This window comes from Anopheles merus, chromosome 2R (assembly GCF_017562075.2).
Source record: "Anopheles merus strain MAF chromosome 2R, AmerM5.1, whole genome shotgun sequence".
NCBI lineage: Eukaryota > Metazoa > Arthropoda > Insecta > Diptera > Culicidae > Anopheles > Anopheles merus.
Genome location: NC_054082.1, coordinates 24,819,875 through 24,839,878, shown reverse-complemented (window position 1 = coordinate 24,839,878; position 20,004 = coordinate 24,819,875). Strand labels below are relative to the sequence as shown.

The 20,004-nt window shown below is 46.7% G+C and overlaps 1 protein-coding gene across 5 annotated transcripts in view; it reads right to left on the bottom strand.

Annotated features, from left to right (window-relative positions):
* Positions 1 to 15,782, bottom strand: part of LOC121588341 (mucin-19) — a 149,134-nt gene extending 133,352 nt beyond the window's left edge. For 2 of the 5 annotated variants that reach the window (XM_041906141.1, XM_041906145.1), the window contains exons 1-2: positions 15,376 to 15,782; positions 359 to 2,888 (exon numbers count right to left, since the gene is read on the bottom strand). The gene's annotated coding sequence lies outside the window, so the exon portion shown is untranslated. The other 3 variants (XM_041906142.1, XM_041906143.1, XM_041906144.1) reach the window with 3 other exon arrangements.
* Between the last annotated feature and the right edge of the window lie 4,222 nt (positions 15,783 to 20,004).

The window sequence follows — 20,004 nt, the reverse complement described above, 5'->3', positions numbered from 1 at the left end:
AGTTTGTTTGATAAACCTTTCTTAAATTGCCATTCAAACATTGCACACAGCAGCGCATAACGCCGCAGCAACAGCGAAGGCAGCATGGAGCGGGTGAGAAAAATTTCATTAATAACCCACTTCCCCGTTCCCTGTGGGGCCCAGGATCATCATAGCCTCGAGCAAATCTTACTCCCTCTCCCGACGGTTGTTGTTGTGGTGCCCGCAAAGAACACACACACACCACATCCACCCGTCCCATAAGCCATCGTTTGTTATGACCGACACTACATAAATTAATAAAAAGCAATCATCGCCTCGCGTATTGAAGCGTACGAGAAGGAGCGAGGAAAAAGAGAAAACTTCCCCGTTCACTTACCTTAACACCCACGCCGAACGGTTCCTCCTTCAGGACAGCCACGAACTCCGTAACACATCCACGTACGCGCGCACGCACACACAAACACAAACAGAGGCCCGTTGCCAGCTAAACACACACCCACACGCAGACACACACACTCTCACAGGCAATCGGTTGGCACAATTGATCCGCGTTCCGTTTGGGCCGCTGCTGTGGATTTTCCAATTGCGCGTGAAATAACTTTTCCACATGCGCCTTCCCCGACTTTGCTTCCCCACGCGATGCTTAAAGGGGATACTTGTTGTTGCAAATTCTTTCAGCCCAACACCTTTTGCTTACACACAAACACATATTCTGGCACGCTCACTAACACACGGTCGCTTCCGCTCACCTTCGGCGTCCTTCTGCCTCACCACGAATCGCAATCGCACACGCACGCCATGCAGTCACAATCGTTCGCAAAGCTCATTTATCGCAATCGTTATCCCGCGCGGGTTGTTACACTGCCAGTTGTAGGCGGTGAGGAGGGTGGGAAGCTTTTGCTCGTGCGGTGCAATTACCGGAAAGCAACGGCACCATCAGCGCACCGGGCACGGTAAAACTCCCAACTTCGTACACACCCGTACGCACGCACTTTTGACATTCCTTCCACACTCACACACACGCACGCACCTTGCTCACAACCACGTTAAACAACAGAATCCTTTACTGATTCACCGGTTGCTTCGATCACCGGTGCCAACGACCAGCGCCGTTCGGTGCTTAAGGAAGCCATTTTTCTTCAGTACCATCGCGTTGCCGGTCCTTCCGGTGGTGCCACAGTTCCACAATCACGCCCAACGAGCCGTACCATCATTATCACCGCTTGCCAGGATGCGTACTGGATGCAATAGCACTAGTAACACTCGTTGCTTTTTGTTTTACACAGTCACAACCCACGGCTTACCGCGCTGGCAAACGAAAATTAGGCTTTAACCCATTTACCCATGCAAACTGTTGCATGGATTTGTGTTTTTTTGTTCCGCCGCACCGGAAATTAAACGGTTACAGCGTGTAAACCGGCCACCGACACTACTACGCATGTGGCCCTCTTGCGGTAAACCGACCTAACTACTATTCGTACCGAGTCGCACGCTAAATGACAGCCGCCTGTCAATTGCCTTCGTTGAGCGTGGCCTCTTCGATTCGTTGCCGTTTAGCACTCTACGTTGTATCGCTCGTTGCAGTTCGGTGGATTATTGTTGGGGTTTTTTTTTTGGCACACACGTTTCAAGCGGATTGCAGTGTTGGTGCTGCTGCTGACTCCCTTCCTTCGCTGATTATCGTACCAATCACTCGCTCGTGGGTTAATATTACACGTATAAGTTGAACTACAAACAGTAACAGTGCGCGGTAGCGTTACGGTAACGTACCGCCCTGCACCGTGAAAGAGATGGATGAGCTGATGAGTTAAAAAGAACGAGACAAACTCGCTGCTCTGTCCCGCGCAGACGGGACAACGGTTACTTGCTTACACTTACACTTTAAAGAGGACGGTTATTGGTTATCTGTTTTGTTCAGCTTGCTGGCTACACTGTACACCAATTGCTTGCACAGCCTACTCCGCTCGGGAAGTGTCTGACCGCGGGAAGACCACTGCAGCGACCGAGAATTCGCCCCACGGGCGCCGAGCACTGCTGCTGGCTTTGGCCTGCCGGCCAACCGTTACTGGCTCACAACCGTACGAGGTTTCGCGATTTCGATCTACACTCCAGCCCGTCCGTCAATCGTGTGCCAATGGGTGTGCACCGGTTTTCGGCAGGAGGGCTTTTGGGTTTAATTTTTGTACACACACACACACACACGTGAATGTCCTTGACAAAATAGACGCCAAGCGCTACCACAGTTTTACTCTATACACAACACAGGGTTTTTTTTTGGTTTACACACGCTACGGCTTGTCCGTATGCATGTAGAGCGAGAGTGAGCGAGAGATGTATAATGCGTTGTATAAACAGGTGATAGAAAATATCTTATTATCGATAACATCCATTCGTACACGCGTTACAGCGGTAGCGCCAGGTAGTTGCATTAGCTCACGTAGCACGTACCACTAGCGACACTACTGCAACACTATCGGCGGACACAGCTGGCGCGACGCTTCATCAACATCAACCGAAAACAAGACAGAATTAACGCACAACCACAGATACACGGTACACGATAGTGAAAACATTAACATTAGAGTGTGCACAACCTTCGAAATTCACTTCACTGGGTAGAAGAATAGTTGAGCGATGTATTACACTACTAATACTATTGATGCTACTACTAGTGCCTCATGCCACTTCCGCTTCTCCGACGTACTGCTACTGCCGTGCTGGCTGCACTATTGGTGGCACAGTTCGGTACAACGCAACACTTCACTTCACACTGTGGTAATGCATCTGCTGTACACTGGTTCGCTTACACTGCTAACGGGCAAATCGTTACACACGAACGGTTACATTTTTGCAGTTTTTTTTTGAGCGATTTCACTGTACACTACACTACATGGCCGGGGAGGATGCTGAAAGAGAATAGTAGAATATGGTTTAGCAGATTTTATGAATTAGGCTAACACTGTCATCGTTACACTCTCGCCGCTGTAGATTCTTGAGCTGTTCGTTTACATATTTTGGAGAGCAATTTAACTGTCCCTAACACTTATCACTATCACACAACACAGCGCTAAGAGTCCATGGATTGTAATATTAACCGTTTCCTTTACGACTGCTGCATGCTTTGCAGCTCCTCTCAGTCATGCGATGATTGCTGATATCTTTTACGAGTATAATTTCTGAAAAGAAAGAGTAAAAGAGAACTTTTATCAGCAAAAATGGTTGAAGCTTATTATTATGTACAGTAAAGTATGAATGATTACACAGCTCTAGACCCGATAGATGACCACAAAAGACGCATTGCATTGCGCTTCCAGCGAAAATAGTAACATAAACATCAATTTCAATTAACCATTAACCTTCAAATGCTGCGTTTCATCTGCTTCTACACGTGCCCTAACTCCATTCAACGCTTCCAAACAGCATTACGACTCCGCAAAGCCTGCTTAAAGCTGATCATACCAGTTTTTCTCCTCGTCTTCTTCTTCCTCCAATGTCCATTCCCAAGAAACACACTCGCCACTTACAAAGAAACGGCCGCGCTGGCGCTTCTTCAATTTCGTAATTACTGTCCGCCAGCTTAGCAAGCCGGCAGCGATATTCCAGCATCAAGCACCGGGGCTGTTCACCGCACAATATTTCGTTTCCTCGAATTTCCCCACCATTCCCGCACTCCCTACTCCCCAGTTTCCCACGAGCGCAGGGAAACGTTTCAAAACGAAAATTAAATTTTCCCTCATTTCCCGCAGCTGACAGTATCCGCACGGAAGTATCGCAAAACCCTCGAGCCTTCTTCTCTTTGCGGGGCGGCGCACGCGGGAGAGGTGAGTGGTTTGCGAAAAAGAAATACCTTTTTCACCTGTTTTTTTTCTCTCGAATATCTATCTCTCACTCGCACCCGCAAGGTGAGTGCTCTCCAAACCTTCCAGGACATTTGCTTTTACCTTCAAAAACATCACACAAAAAGCAGGATGATACGTAGAATAGATGCTTAAATAGGACCAAAAAAAAAAAAAAAAGAAATTTCCTAACACAGACGCCACACAGGCCAAGCGGGCTGGAAGAAAGCAGTACGCATTTGCCCGTGGGGTTTCCATTAGCAACGCGTTTGACGAGGGTGACACGGCTCCGTTTGGCCGTATTTGCGGAGGAAAAATCACAACGCCTCAGCAGAATGACACTCGACGCCGCCCGCGACACACGAGCGCGCTCGGTAGTTCCCTCTGGGTCCATGTAAAAGGTGCTTCAAAACAAATACATACACACACACACACACATCTAAATACACGTAATGAATAAGGGAACACACTGCACACCCATACATCACAGTGAGATGGACAGCGGAAAAAGACAAACGGCAGGCGTTGTGGAATATTATGTAAATGTAATTAATTATGAACGCTCCTAACTACCGTGCCCGAGGTTGCTTGCCCGACTGCTGGATAGGTTTCCGTACCGTGCAGCGATGGTCTGTTTTCTCGCAACCGGACTAGCCTGTCACGATGGCAACGGTTACGCACGAGAGACACTGTAAAGCTTGTATTCCCACTGGAATTAATTTGCGTTGGTTCACAACAAACCACAGCACAGGCCGTGTGTTTTTACGTAAAAGGAATGTCCTTTATTGCTGCTTACCGGAAAGACTGAGATTGTACAAAAGCGTATGCAAAACATGAAAGGGCAGTGAGTGTGACCGCGCGGCCACATGAGATGAAATATACAGCGAAATGAACTATTTGACAGGTGAAATATCTGACAGCTGCTGCTAAAGGGTTGCGGGTGATACAACATCCGCTTTCGAAAGTAACTTTAAAAGGATATCTTCTTAAGCATAACATTCCCAAAATGAAAGAAATGATGAATTGTTGAATGAAAATTAACGAAATATTTAACATTGAAGTTCTTTAATGGAATTAGTTACGATTTTGTGCACGTTATTTATTTACATTGCACATCACCTGGTTGCTGTGATGCGTTATCTGACAGATATTTCGCCTGTCAAATAGTTCATTTCGCTGTATATTTCACCTCATGTGGCCGCGCGGTGATGGAAATGCATCTTGATGAGGTTATTCATCTTCTAATTATCTTTTTTCTGCTGCCTCTGTCAACTATTCGAGGAAAGAGAGAGTCTTCCGCTGCACGAAGAGTTAATTTAAGGTCTATTACCTGAACATAGTACTAGCTATGATCAATTATCATGACTATCCCCTTCATTCTGCCCCTTTATCGCTTTTTCTCTCTTTCTCTCTCGTTTATGAATGGATTTCCGCGGCACAAAACCACCTTTCCATTAGCAACTTCACACATATTTACCGAATCCTCGAAGCTCCCATCCCTGCACGTGCGGTTCGAAATGGATCATAATAATAGATAAAATCTATTAGTAAAATCCATCCATTCAGCACGGCGACATATGGTCCCTCCGGACAACAGGTCGGCTCCACGAGTCCTGCAACTGCCCTAGCGTACAGTTGATCGGCTCGTCGAGACATTGTCCATTTTTATGATTTATTTATCACACCCCATGGACACCGCAAATGGCAAAAAGGCCCAGACAACGCTCATCAGCGCAAGAATCGTGAGGGACATGCTCATACAGAGATCCATTCATTCAGGCACGAGATATTCCCAGCTAGGTTGTCGAGGCAACGCTGTTCATGGCTCAGTGCATGATTGTCTGTAACGATCTGCTGTTGATGAATTGGTGAGCATGTGCCAATACAAGCCTATTTTAAGCATTTACTTTCATCAACGAGAATTAAACTCTTCCAGGAAGTTTTCAATTTGTAAAACAACTCCATCGACGCTGGTGGTAATACGATCGCTTTCGTGCCTTTCAGTTTTCGTCGCGCTGCTCACCATCACAATCCACAGGCTTTCATGTGCGGTTGAAGAACGGGAAAAGGGCTTATAAACTCATTCCAGCATCACCAGTAAGGGAGCAGGATTTCAACGTAATCCTTGCGCCAACGTTGGTAACCGTCCCTGCATTAAACACACACACACGCGCTCGTGAGAAAAAAGGAATCGGGTGCATTCAGTACAGCCACATACCGCAAAACCCACTCATGAGGCTGGCCGCACACAAATCCGCGCCATCCATTCGCCAGCTCTGAAGCCATGGGATTTTTGGCGCGAGACTTTGGGATTAGCTTTAAATTATGATTATTTGCCAAAAACGGCCTGTGTGTGTGTGTGTCCAGTGGGATTTTTGGTACGGTTGATTTTATGTGCAGTGTACGCGGATGCCTCCTCCCATTGCTGCGGTGTAAATTAACTTATCCTTAATGAACCGTAACGAGCAAATAGAAAGCCACACCCAAGTTGTTGCATACGGCATTTAGGTGATTGGATTTGTCGATTTTGTTGGGCATGGACTTGTTGAAATTTAATTCTGAATGTTCGATCCTATTAGCCTAAATGTTTGATCCTTGAATGTGTTGAACGATTTTTTCTGTATTAATTTTCAAAAATAAACATCGAGGTTTAAAGACATTCAATCCCAATGAGTAACATTGACCAGAGTCCAAATAACGTCCAAATAGTGTTAATACAAATCATTATTATGCGCCTTAAATTATGCAATCCGCATAACTTTCATCCCTTTTTACGCGGTATTAGTGATGTGTTTGTCACTCGAAGCTACTCGCCTTTTTATTGAAATCTTTTCTCTCGCTTCACTGTTTCTTGTCAAAGGAATATTAGTAAATTTTACACAACAACACTCCAAAAGGCCTTTACCTTTAGATCTGGTGTAGGATTCAAGAGAACGAAACACTCTCAACCTCCCACTCTCTTCCTGTGCATCGTATCTCGATGAACCCTTTCGCGAAACGGGCGCATTTAATCAACCAATACCGAAACACATTTCTTCGATTCGAAAATAAAGTTTCAAATCATCCCATCCGCAACATCGTTTCCACCCTCTTCCCCACCGCGGCTGCAAACACGCGAACCACTTCATCAATCAATCGAAAACCTGAAGTCACTTCAGGACTAACGCCAACCATCCGCCGGTTATCTTCGCGAGCTTCTCCGAATTAAGCAAACTTCTTCACTTCACAAAACGATTTCCGCGACCGAATTTCGAGACATCGATCACCGCTATAAGTAATTTATCTTTCGCAATTCTCCAATCAATCATCATCGCGCGTTCACCGCACAGTGCCGCCCCGAGCGAAAACGAAGGGCGGAAGGCCACAGCACCGTGCGGGGCAACGGACATCATCATTAGTGTGGCAGTGCGGGGAGTGTGCGGAAGGTGGCGGTACTGCTTTTCTACAGAACTACCTACACACCCCTGCTGCGATGACGACTCCATTTCCGTTCCATCCGACGATCACGCGCTGCCCGGGGGTACGCGGTTTCATTCATCCCGACGCAAAACCGTTGGCGTCCTCCGACAGTTTGAAGAGTAATTATTGTACCGTAACCGTCCAGCCGCGTTCAGGCCGAGGCCGAGCAAAACAAAACACAGTTGCGACACGCGGAGTAATAAAACCGCAGCGCGAAGCAAACGTCGGTCGTCGGGTCGTTGCTGCGGCGGCACAACATGTTTGCTATGGAATGGAACCGGTGGGCGAAAAGAAAATATTCACCAGGCCGGGGGTTCGGAGTTGGGCCCGGGGAGCAAACGATTGCCGGACAGCGGATCGGAGAGCGCCGGATGACGTACGACGCAACGTTTCGGGGGGGGGGGGGGGGGGGGCGTCAAGCGGGGGTACGTGTCGAGGGACCTGCAGCAGCAGCCCGTCCGGTTAATGATGAGAATGGACAAAAAAAACTAGCGGGAAAAATGACAGCGTAAAAGTTGGTCGTTTTCTAACAAACGGTCAACAACCACCCATCCACCCATCGGTTTCCACACTCCTAGCTCGACACATTATGCTCAAATTTGGTGATGAAAAATGAAGCAAATTTTAACTCCCAGCAGCACAACGACGGGCCCCAGCGAGAAGGAGCCCCCGGTAATTAATCGTTCTCGTAAAGAACTTCAAACGATTGTGGTGGGGGGAGGGGGTAGGTGGATGGAAGAGGGATAGAGTTGACCCGCACCCGTGCACAGAATGACACTAAACGGTTGCATTTATTACCAGCGCTATTAACATTTAAGCGGGCAACGATTTTGTTTGCAAATGACTACTTCACTGACTACAAAAAGGTTAGTTTTCCTTACTCGCGTTCGCTGGTCTATCGTTTCTCGGTCTAACTTTCCACCAGGGTGAAAAATAAACGATAGTGAAGCGGCGTCTATCACTTCCACATCTCCTGCAATGGCGTCAGGAGCGGTGGAAATCATACACGCGGCACCACCACGACACAATAGTTCCCACGCGTACCATATTCTTTTGCCATAAATACAAAATCTTCCCATTCACATTCCTGACCACCTGCGGGCACCTTATTCGTACAAAAAAAAAACAAACACACACACACAAGCACAAAGTAAATTCCGCGATCATCGCGATCACTGCAAACCCGGTGTTGCTGTCGATGATTGATGATCTACGGTGCAGACGCGAAAAACAGAACCAAACCACGAAACGCGCCAGTTCGAAGGGTAAACTCGGCGGCATTGAAGCCATTCAGTGACATGATCCAACGTCCCAATCCAGCAGCCCTACGCGGGGGGGAGGGGGCGTGTTGGAACAATTACGCCCACGCCCGCTAGGGTCGTAATGTGGGGCCTGAGAAGCAGAAGCCGTTCCTGTTCGCTTTATGTGTCTTTTGGCTTGTCAGTGTTTGAAATGATTTTGTTGGCTTTTTTTCTCATGCGTTTGCGTCTCAACGGGACGGCTGATGTGGGTTTTTCTTTGGTTGCTGCTAAACGCAAACACATTGGAATGTGGATTTTTTGAACGGAACTGTCTTGGTGTTGTTTCACATGTTGTAGGGACGGGAATGTATTAATGTATCAGCTTAGTTATGGGTTAAAACAAGTTTTGTTCAACGGAAAACACATTTTCGAGAAACAACCTATAAACTCTTCACTAAAGTACCGTCTAATACATCAATTGTAATAAAATACTAATTGTTTTAAAAGCTTCCAAATCTCCTGGTGCCACACACACCTAATCGTCGACAGTATCGTTGCTGAAAGATTTCGCCAATACCGAGAAAACGAATCCTGTGCGTGATCCAATCAATCTCAACCAACATCCAAACAATCCTGCACTCGCACAGAGAGCCAAAAATCGTCACGATCGGGACACAAATCGGGCTCAAAATGCTCCCCACAAAACACGCACACGCAGGCAAACAAACGAAAGTAACCAAAAAAAAAAAGAAACATCCCCTTACTCCCGATAATGCAGCCCAATCAGCAAAATCCCCGGCCGCTAAATCGGTGATGTATTAATTGGATTCATTCCTCGCAGGCAGGCCAGCAAAAATTCCTTTCGGCCGGTTCTTGCGGGCTTTCGGGGGCTTTTTTGTTTCTTCCCAGCGACGAAGTTGGGAAACGAAAATGAGTTTTCAATGTATTTTGTTTTTCCCCGTTCTGCTTGATATTTGTGTATATTTTACGTGCGATTTTGCGTTTCGCTTCTGCGCATCATTAATGCTATACTTCGAGTGTTAGAAACGTTCCAGCCTGGCGGGCATTTCCTGTCGCCCTTTTTTATCGGTTGTCCAAGCATGTGATTTTACCTCCTCCTCCTTTTTTTGCTTCCCGCTTGATCTATAATGATCCAAACCCCCAGAAACAAAAGCATAATCCAGCCCCTCCAGCACGAAGACGGGGTTTTTCAAAGATTAATATTTTTTCCCAGTTTTTCTCGAATCTTCTTTTAGCAAGTTTTGTTACTTTGCATCATTTTGCTGAAAACAGCCCAAAAAACCCTCTCCAAGGATTACTTTCGTTGTTAGCCTAAAACAAACTGATTCAAGGCCGTCCACAAAACAGCATGCACAGGACGAAGGTGCCCCGAAACAAAATATGATATTGGATAGAAAAAAAAATAAAAAGAAAGATTTAAGGACCTTCTTTGAATCCACCGAGAGCGACAGTGGTATTACTTTACCCTCGAGCTTACGTGGTGTTCACGCGGCTTTAATGCCCAAAACCAATGGCGGCTAACTTTCGCCTCTTCGCTGCAAACTGTCGTAAATCAGAAATTTCATTTTCCACACTGCAAAACTGATAGTATCCGATGACGCATCGCCCGGTCCGGGGATGGGCGGAGGGCGAAAAGAAGCGATTGAAGAAGCTCGGTGTAAGACGGCGCAGAGGCTTATTTTCCTTTTCCAGAAAATGGCACTTCCACTTCCTTGGTGAAAATTCCATTATTATGCTATGATCAAGTTGAGCCGAGTGATGATTTTTTGTTTCCTTCGATTCTTTTTTACTTCACACCAGCACAAAAGGCAGCAGAAATGAGCGTCGGACGGCGGTAGGAGCAAGAAGGGACGTGAAAATTGTATTTAAATTTGTGAAGTTTTTCACTCCCTCGTTTCTTGCTCCTCCTCATCCGCCTGGCCGGTTTTGCACACACACACACACACTCACACACATTGTATGCTATGAATATCAAATGACTCGTGGCGCATAAAACGGCTTCGAAACGACGCTCCCATACCATTACGGCAGCAAAATGGTGGAAAGCATTGCACAAGTACGTTTCAATACCTGCAACGGTTTCCCCATTTACCTCGGCACCTGGGCGCTGCGAGCGAACGCTGCCTTGTAATTACCGCTAGAAGTAGTCACAATGCAGAAAACAACCAACAACAACCCACCCAGCCCAGCAACACTGGTACACAAACACCAGCGCGCGCTCGTTCTCCTGCTCCATGAGCTTTGGCTCTCGCCGTTTAACGATTACAGTGCCGTTAATGTAAAGTGCAAACATGCAAACAAAACGCCCGTCAGCCCGTTCGTCCGCCACGCCGTGTCGGTCCGTGAGAAGCTCCGGGGCTGGCGATGCAATCAAAAAGGTATAAAAATTTCAAAATGAGCCATTTTGTGTCACACATCAACGGGAGGTTCGTTCATGTGGTGGCGCTCGCTGTTTCTCCATCCGTATCGTCACGAAAATCAGACTGTGGCGGGATTGATGTAATTTATTGCACCTCCCCTACTACACCTTGGTGACGTTTTTTTTTGTGCAAGATTTTGCTCATGCTCTCCCGAGACCAAAGTACTTGGGACCAATATTACTCCAAACTCCATCACAAAGGGAGTCACAAAATCGGAAAAAAGAAACGCACATCAGTGTCAGGTATTTAAAAACCAAAAAAAAAAAGAAACCCCCAGAACCTCCACCCCTCCTCCATCGCGCGAAAAGCGAATTATCCCGCAGGGTGCCGTTAATGATACACCGCGTGCGTGCGCTCCTGCGTGAATTGGTTGATTAAAAGTAATTGTCCACCCGCACGACAACGGTGCTCGTTCACGCACTAACTATGCGTTTACCTGCGTGAAATGCATCAATCATCATTAAATGTAGCCGTATTTTTAATTGCTCATTATTATTGCATTGCATTCAACCCCTTGCCGTTGAAACGTTGGGAGTGTGGTAGGGTGGGAGCGAAAATTGCAAACTAAATAATAACAGCGTTACCGCGGCGTTACCAATGGCTGACGATGCATTGCGAATACATAATTATGAGCGGGTAGCGTATGGTGCGCTTTTTTGTTATTTGAAATAGGTGGAATACGCTTTTTTCTAGGCCGCTGTAATAACATGCATGCAGCGGGTACGGTAAATGAAGGAGTATATAACAATATATGTATAATAGAGTATATGTATAGCGAATCTTGTGCACGCTGCATTCGACATGCATTGGATATATGTGGTACACAGTTTTGCAGACGCATATGTATAAATATATCAATATATGTAGATTACAGGCCTTGAAACAACCACTTTGAGCTAACAAGCTTCAAATGATGAGCAAAAATCAACTTGGTACAAAAAATTGCATACTTGTAGGCGAACAGTATGAACACAAACAACGCCTGATGTTATGCAACATAGGTAAGATTCTTACATTTTTACCTTGTAATGATGTTTCCATGAATGGTAAAACATATCCATCAAGCTTACGCACAACCAGCTAGACTTGTGCACGTCTCAAGCTGCATTCGACATACGTTGGATATATTTCCTATATTTACCTTACAATGTGGTACACTGTTTTGCAGATGCAACTAGGAAACCGTCCTTGAAATTGCGTGTCGCCATACCAATATGGCAGCAGCATGCTGGTCCCAGGATGCACCCGCCAGCCTCCAGCCTAATCTTATCTTGCTCACCACCCAATCAACTGTTATTAATGTGTATCCACAATCAATGTAACCGCCGATGCAAGTCAAACAAACACGCACGCTGTCTCGCGTTACGCTGCTCTTCCGCTTCGTGCGCCCAAACACCCACACACCCCTTGCCCAATCCTACTCGCTCCCTTCCTGCCTCCCGAAGGGAGCTAGCGGCGCTAGCGTGCGTTAATTGCGGCTCAATCCATCACCAGCCCGGAGTAATCCGTGCATCATCAACGGTCGTCAAATCCTCCAACAGGACTGGCGGTCTTCGCATTCACGCAACACGCACGTCATATCAGTGGCACGGCGATGGGGTGGTAGCAGCAACTCAGTGGGTGGCTTATTTTTGGCCATCGGAAGGAACGGAAGGATGCTGCAGAGAATGCGGAACGCGTGGAACGGAGGAAGGTCGACCACATACACACATATCCCGATCGTCACCGGGTGACACGGTGACACCAACAACGGGGTGCCAAGGGGACCGGGGGCTGCCAATACACACACACACACATACACACGAAGAAGGCAGGCAGACAGGCGGCTACTCCCGCTGCGTCCAGACGTCACACGCGAGCGTTTTGGGCGACGTGAACTCGCTGCTTGCGTGCTCACTGCTTTTTACGCGGCGGCAAGGTGGTGGCCGGGTGGTTGAAAACTGCACAACAGAACAGTGGCAACTGTGCCACGCCGTGTTTTGCAACCCTCGTGCCGTTTTCTCAACGAGTTCAAGGACGTGTGATGTTACAGCATCTTTTGCAAAACGGGGGCTGGCGAAACGATGCGATGCGTTTACATCACAGCGTAATGCGAATTAATAGGTTTTGCAACGGCGCGATGCGTCGTGTGGAGTGTTTTTTGTTGTTCTCTCTCTCTCTCTGTCGCGAAATACGGAATGCGTCCGGAAGATGCGTTTTTTTTTATTCTTGCTTTTAAACTGCTCGTGTTTGCTTGCGGTCGAGGCGTCCGGTACCGCCGTGAGCAATGACTTATTTTTAAAAAAGCAACACCATGTTCAGATGCGTCACACCGCGACGTCCGCCCCACGAAGCCAGCAGTTTCCAGAGGTGTTGGTATGTGACAGAAAGCAACGTGACAAAAACAAATACATCTTGCATTTAAAGCATATTGTGCAAAACACCAAAAAAAACAGCGCCAACATCAGCCGAAAACAATCCACTGACAAGCGGATCCCCATTTTGCGCAAAAGCAATCTTTTGTCGCGGTTGTTGGTCCCTCCCTTCTAACCCTTCTAAATCAAACAACGCTTTTCGTCAAAGATTTCCATAATGAAAGGTTAAGGAAGGTTTTTCGGCTTTCCTGGAAGGATTTTAAGGTTGCTGTTTTTCATTCATACTAAGCCTGAGCGACACTCGCTCACAAACACATACACACACAGACAAACACACACACACGCACACCAACGCATTGGAATGGCGCACGGAAATCACTCATACAAAAAAGCGGGCCTCAAAATCGTTTTCCGCAGTTTTTTTTTTGTTTTTTGCTTTTCGTGAGCCATTTTAACATTTCGACCTCTTCAGCTCCTTTGTTCACTCCAGCAGAGCGCCGTGTGCTACCTGGCCGGGGTGGTTAGAGGGGTTCCGTTTTCATTTTTCACATCTCTCCTGCCGCTCATTTTTACAACCCGAGCCGTCAGCATCCTCGCCTCTCGTTTACCCATTTCGTGCTTGTGTGAAGGAAAACGTGACGGAAGAGGATGGAAACCGAATTTTGCCCCATTTTCCCCACGTGGTTTTTTTTTGCTGCGTGTGTCTTCCGACGGGTGAATGGTGTGAAACAGCCCGTGATGATAAAGCAGCCATACAGTAGCAGCAGCATCAGCAGCAGCACGGGACAGAGCAGCGCGAGAAAGTGAACAAAAAAACTCACCGAAAGAATTCACACACATGGTAATTTAGCACAAAACCAAGCCCATGAACCTTTTTCCTTGTATGCGTGTGTGTATGTATGTTTATAAAGGTGAAAGTGTGGGTGTGTGTGCGTGTGTGCAGTTTTAGCTGTTCACCGTATGGCAGAAAAGCGCTTCTGCATTGAGTGTTGTTTCCGGAACCATTGGGTAATATGGCTCGAGAAAGTCCGTGCAAACGATGATGCTCTTGTTGTTGATGATGATGATGATGGGCTGGTAAGGCTGAGGAAAGAGAATGGAAAATCGATTTTCCTACGACTTGAAGCTCATCACAACCACCATAACCACCATCATCATCATCATCATCATCATGATCATATTCGCTTCACGGTGTGAGATTTCGCTGCGAACGTTGGCTTTTGTTTCATCGATCGTCTCTTCCACACGCACGCCAGCAGGGGCGAGAAAGTTAAAGGCATTTTTCCACCTGAACCACAGTGAAAATGAACGAGTGAAGCCTCTTTTGCAGCACTACTTACATTGCATTCCTGAACGGGGATTTTCCTGGTGCAGAACTTTATCCAGCCGCGTAAAGAGCGTACACACGAACGGGTATTCGAACAGCTTTCGATGATTTTCAATGGTACCGACGGCATTTTCCAATGCTTTTCCATGTAGCCTCTTGTACGCTGGAAGGGCGCTAACTATATTTCAGTTGTTAAAGTGAACTTTCGGCTGCAATTTGCACAATCCACACGAGTGAACATTGGCGCTTCAAACTCCATTCGGCAGCACGTTGCACAAACTAGAAACCTCAGCATTCGTCGGCTGCACAACATTGTCCATTTTCCGGGAAGGTTTTGCAACGTTCTATGCTGCCATCGCACACTTTCACACTGACACCTTTTCACAACGGCACCGCACGTGTGCCGCACGGTAGTGCACTTCACTGCACTTCCTCCCTAACGGATTCTGCTCGGGACGGGACACGTCTGCTTTACATGGGAAGTTGGTAACTTCAAACTTTGCACACCTTTGCTTGCATACACAAAATCAGGTCAACCATGGACAAGGTGTGCATCTTCACACACACACACACGCAAACAAACACCTTTTCGAACCTGCTAGCACCTGCACCTGCAGTGCATTGTTGTTCACACGACTCACAGCACTTCACTATCCTCCTCAACAACAAAGCCCAATCCCTTCCCTTTCTCCCATCCACCCGACACTAAATCCCCCTTTTCCCCCCTTTGCATACCTTTACTGCCAGCACAAACGATGCACACTGTGCAAGGGGAAACAACACACAAAATGTGGCTTGAACAATTCCTGTCACACGCACTTGCTTGGCTACTCCACGCAGTGTCCTGCTGTACCTGTACCGATCGGTTTGTTGTTTGTTGTTTTTTTTTGTTGTTTGTCCTTCTTCTTCTTCTTCTTCTTCTTCTTCTTCTTCTTCTTCTGCTTTTTCTTCTCCTCCTTCCACACGGGCGTGGAAGTCCTGCACAGTGTGGGGATGGCTGCTATGCCGTCGCTCTTGCACCCCGCGCGTTCAGTGCAATGTGTGTGTGTGTGTTGTGATGAGCGAGAGCTGGGCTATGATCGGAGACAACAACTGGCGCGTTCTGCAACCCAACGCCACTGTTTCGCGTTACCAAACGGCAGCATGAAAATTTCCATCCATCCATCGGCGTGGTTTTTCCTCCCAGCGGAGAGCACGCGCGCGATGCGCGAGAGCGAGAGCTGTGCTAGCGAGAGAGTACAGTGATGGAATATGATGGCCACCCGATGGTCACGATGGAGGCGCTCTCCCGTCTGCTCACGCACTGAGCGGGAGGATGTGTGAAGGCGCTCACTGGTCACGAATCCTTCCGACGCGGGTCGGTACCGCGTGGGAATGGGGGGGGCAAAGGATCGTAAGCGTGAAACATGCGCAAGCACGCGCACCACGTGAAACACACCGTGTGAGACGGGAGATAAAGAAAGAAAGAAGCGAGAAAGAGAGAGCGAGAAAGCGAGAAATAAAGAGTAAAAGAGAGAGATAAAGCGAAAGAGAGAAAGAATTTGTGTGCGTGTCGCGAGCAGCAATGGAAAATGGACAAAGAGAGCCTTGGCACCGAGCTGAGTAGAGGTTGAGTTGTGGCGCTTTTCCACGTCGGAGCAAGATGCTCTCGGCATCTCTCGCCGCAAAAGTATCTGAGGGGATGCTGAGTGATGTGCAAAACGTGCGCCGTTGTTTTCCACAATGCCATCGGCCATCAAAACATGCTGAGAGTGTACATGTGCTCACACTCAGCTTCTCTCGCATTCCTTAGCACGTTTTACGCCACGCGCACCGAAGATGGTGGAGATTTGAGAAGAGCAAAACAGAAAAAAAGCGTACGCACACACACTCACACATCCCAGACCTTCGTTAAGTTTCGTCGGCATGGTTGGCATTCGTTAGGTTTTGCTCGCTTTCCTTTCCTTTCGTAAGTGTTTGTGTTTTTGTTTGGGTGTTTTTATAGCATCTTTTTTTTTTATGCGTAGTTGCGATCCAGGGAACAAAAAAAATCCGTTTTCATGGCAAAGCAATACGAATGAGAGAAAGAGTCACAAAAAAGCTAAATATTAAATTACATAGAATCGATTCATGTTCGTACAGTGCTATTAAAATCAAAAGCTACTTTTTACGAATATGTTCCACACACAAGCAAATAAGCTACCGTGTGCTTAGTTAAGGATTATTTTACGTTATCAAAAAAAAAATATTTGCCTTCTTTTTGTGTTAAACTGGTGGTACTCACCGAGCCGTATAAGCTCTGATACCAAATGGAACAACTTTACGTAACAGTGTGTAATGGTGTTCTGTATCAATTCGGCAAACATGTTTACCAATTTAAGGGAAAAGTTAATTAAAAGCAGCGAGTCACAAACTACCTGTTGATGTTCCATTTTTTTTTTGTTTCCTCAACGCACCTATCGGGATGAGTGTTCGCAAATTGAAATTAAATCGAACTGCAGTGCAAAAATAAACAATACCATCCGTTCGGTTACTACCGAGAATCCATCATTGCTTTTCGCCCCAAAATCGACCGAATGTTTCGAGAAGGTAAAATATGTTACTTCACACCCTTTCGCAGCTGCTCTTGCGTTACAGTCCATCACGACCCTGCCGAGTAAAAACCGGCCCCATAATCCGGCGTAAATTCAGTTGTGAAAATGGGAACTAAAAACGATAGAATAAACATAAAGCACTTTTTGTACGGGTTTCAGGCGGTTTGATAATGGACCCATGATTACTGCCACGAGCTGCGTGGAACAATTGCATTTTTACGCCCTTGTAATCTGGCTTTGGTTGCAAAATACATGAGTGCATACAGCCCGCGCTGCCTTACCTATACAAAAAAAAAAAACAAAGTCCGCAACATGTTGCTCGGGAACGTGGGTGGAGACTAGTGATGGGTAATCCGGAGCGGAGTCATGGATCAACTCCGACTCCGGTGCGCAAAATATGACTCCGGCTCCGGATCATAACTGGATTCGACTCCGGATCAGTCCGGATTACTCCGGAATACTCCGGATCACTCCGGATCACTCCGGATTACTCCGGATCACTCCGGATCGCTCCGGATCACTCCGGATCGCTCCGGATCACTCCGGATCGCTCCGGATCACTCCGGATCAGTCCGGATCAGTCCGGATCAGTCCGGATCAGTCCGGATCAGTTTTCGTACATATTCGATGTACGACTTCAAAGTCAATGAGCTCATCAAGAATTGTCTAAACGATAATGGACAGTCATTCCGGATCCGGAGTGAACCGGAGTGATCCGGAGTAATCCGGAGTAATCCGGAGTGATCCGGAGTAATCCGGACTGATCCGAACTCGGAGTTGATGAGTCCGAGGGTTTTCCCGTATGCACCCCCCCCCCCCCCCCCCCCGCTAAACAGTCCGGAGCAACTCCGAGTCCGACTCCGAGGGGTGCCGGAGTCGGATCGATCCGACTCCGGAAAAAAATTGTATTTACCCATCACTAGTGGAGACGAGGGCAATTACACATCAGAACTGTAAGCAAATGTAATTCTCCTCGGAGCTTTATTTTATGTTGCATAAAAAACTTCACATTCTAGACTCGTGATAACTTTGAATACAAAGAAACAACGAATATTAAAATAAATCGCACAGATCTCCCACAACCTCCCACAAACTTCAACAGAAAAACAGTAATGAAAGCGTTTGGCTAACTTGATACCACCACAAAGCTTCTTCGAATCCATCCGTCCATTCCAATTTGTACAAATGATTGCATCAATACAGTGATTGCAGGCTGATTGCAATCAATTTACATCATATGTAGGTTCGCCATCTCGTAGCTCGTCGCCAGAATCCAGACCATTAGCACTAATTACAAACAATGGCAAGTTCGCTCGCAAATCAATCAATGCTCGCTCTCCGATAACCACAATCAAATCTGTTTAGTGTTTGCTTTTTCCATCTATGGCACGTTGAACTTTATCTCACGCACTCATCGCACGACAGAAGGCGTTTGGCTTTAATCTTAAAGCCAATGCCGTAATTCATAAGCCTTCATTTACTGGCGCACACACACACACATACAAACGACCTGCTGGATTCGGTTGAACGGATGACCGCATATTAATTGAAGCACATGATGGGTGCCACGTGCCCACTGCACGGATCGCGATGGTGACGATCCTTTAGATATGACCCGTTCCGACCAGTTGCCGTATTTTTCGATGGGGTTTTTCGTTAATAATACTCGTAACAGAACGGCAGCAACCAACGCACACACCGACTAATGGGCGCAATGGCAGTAACCGATCGAGATAAGGGTTACTGCTGCAATGCCCATCGCAGGTGGTACCGCAAAAATGAATTATTTATATGTACCGTCAGTTGTACTGCGTGGGACAGTTATCTCTATGCCAAGCCTTTCACTTCCCAAAGTGCCCGTTTTTGGGGTTTCGGACTCCGCTGCCTCCGCTTGCTTGCTCATCCTGTGATACGAGATGAAGATGCTAGGGACAAACTTCCAGATGAGCTGATAAAAGTTGACAAACGGCACATCGGTTACCAGCGCCAAAGGAAAGGAGGTGTAGGTGGCCTGGAGGAGATAGTGTTGAAGAGTGAAAGGCACGCGAAACAACCGACTGGGGGAAATTAGAAAAGTTCCATCGTGAAATGTCACTGTGCTGCGTCGATTCCAGTGGCAGGTTGGTTGAAGAATGTATGCGACCGGGTAAGCAGAGCATTTTTCGTAGAATTCGGGCAGGATATCGAAAAATATTACGATTCGAGCGTTTCCTGCAGTATATGCGGTAGTTGATGGGGATAACTAGCGATACGATTGATCAACAGAAAGAAAAGTAATTTTGTTGCTAATAGTCAGGTTATGAAATATAAGCTTTTCATCGAATTGCAATTCATTTTGTGTGTATAAACCGTATTATTTATGAATTCTGTGTTGTATAAATACGTTTTTAACACGAATCATCATGCCACAAGCAGCTTTCATCTCTTCATAAACTGCTCGTTAACGTAGTAATCGTCATTGAAAAAGAAGAAAACAAAAAAACAGTACAAAATCGTGGAATAAAATACGGAAAATTGTAATTTTCACGGACAAACGGATTCAATAAACAGTTTCAGCGATAGAGAATACGCTCTCCGCAGTCGCGATGCTATTGACAGACCTCGATTGCTCGTGAAATGAATAAACCACCAAGAAGGGAGCGAGAACAAGGGATCGATAGAAAGCGCGATCAATGGGAAAATATTATTAAAAATCACAACTACAACACACAATACAACATGTCTGCTGTGCCTGCGCAGTCGTTGCAACAAGGGATTTCGTTTAAGGGTTTTTTTTTGTTTGCAAAACAGT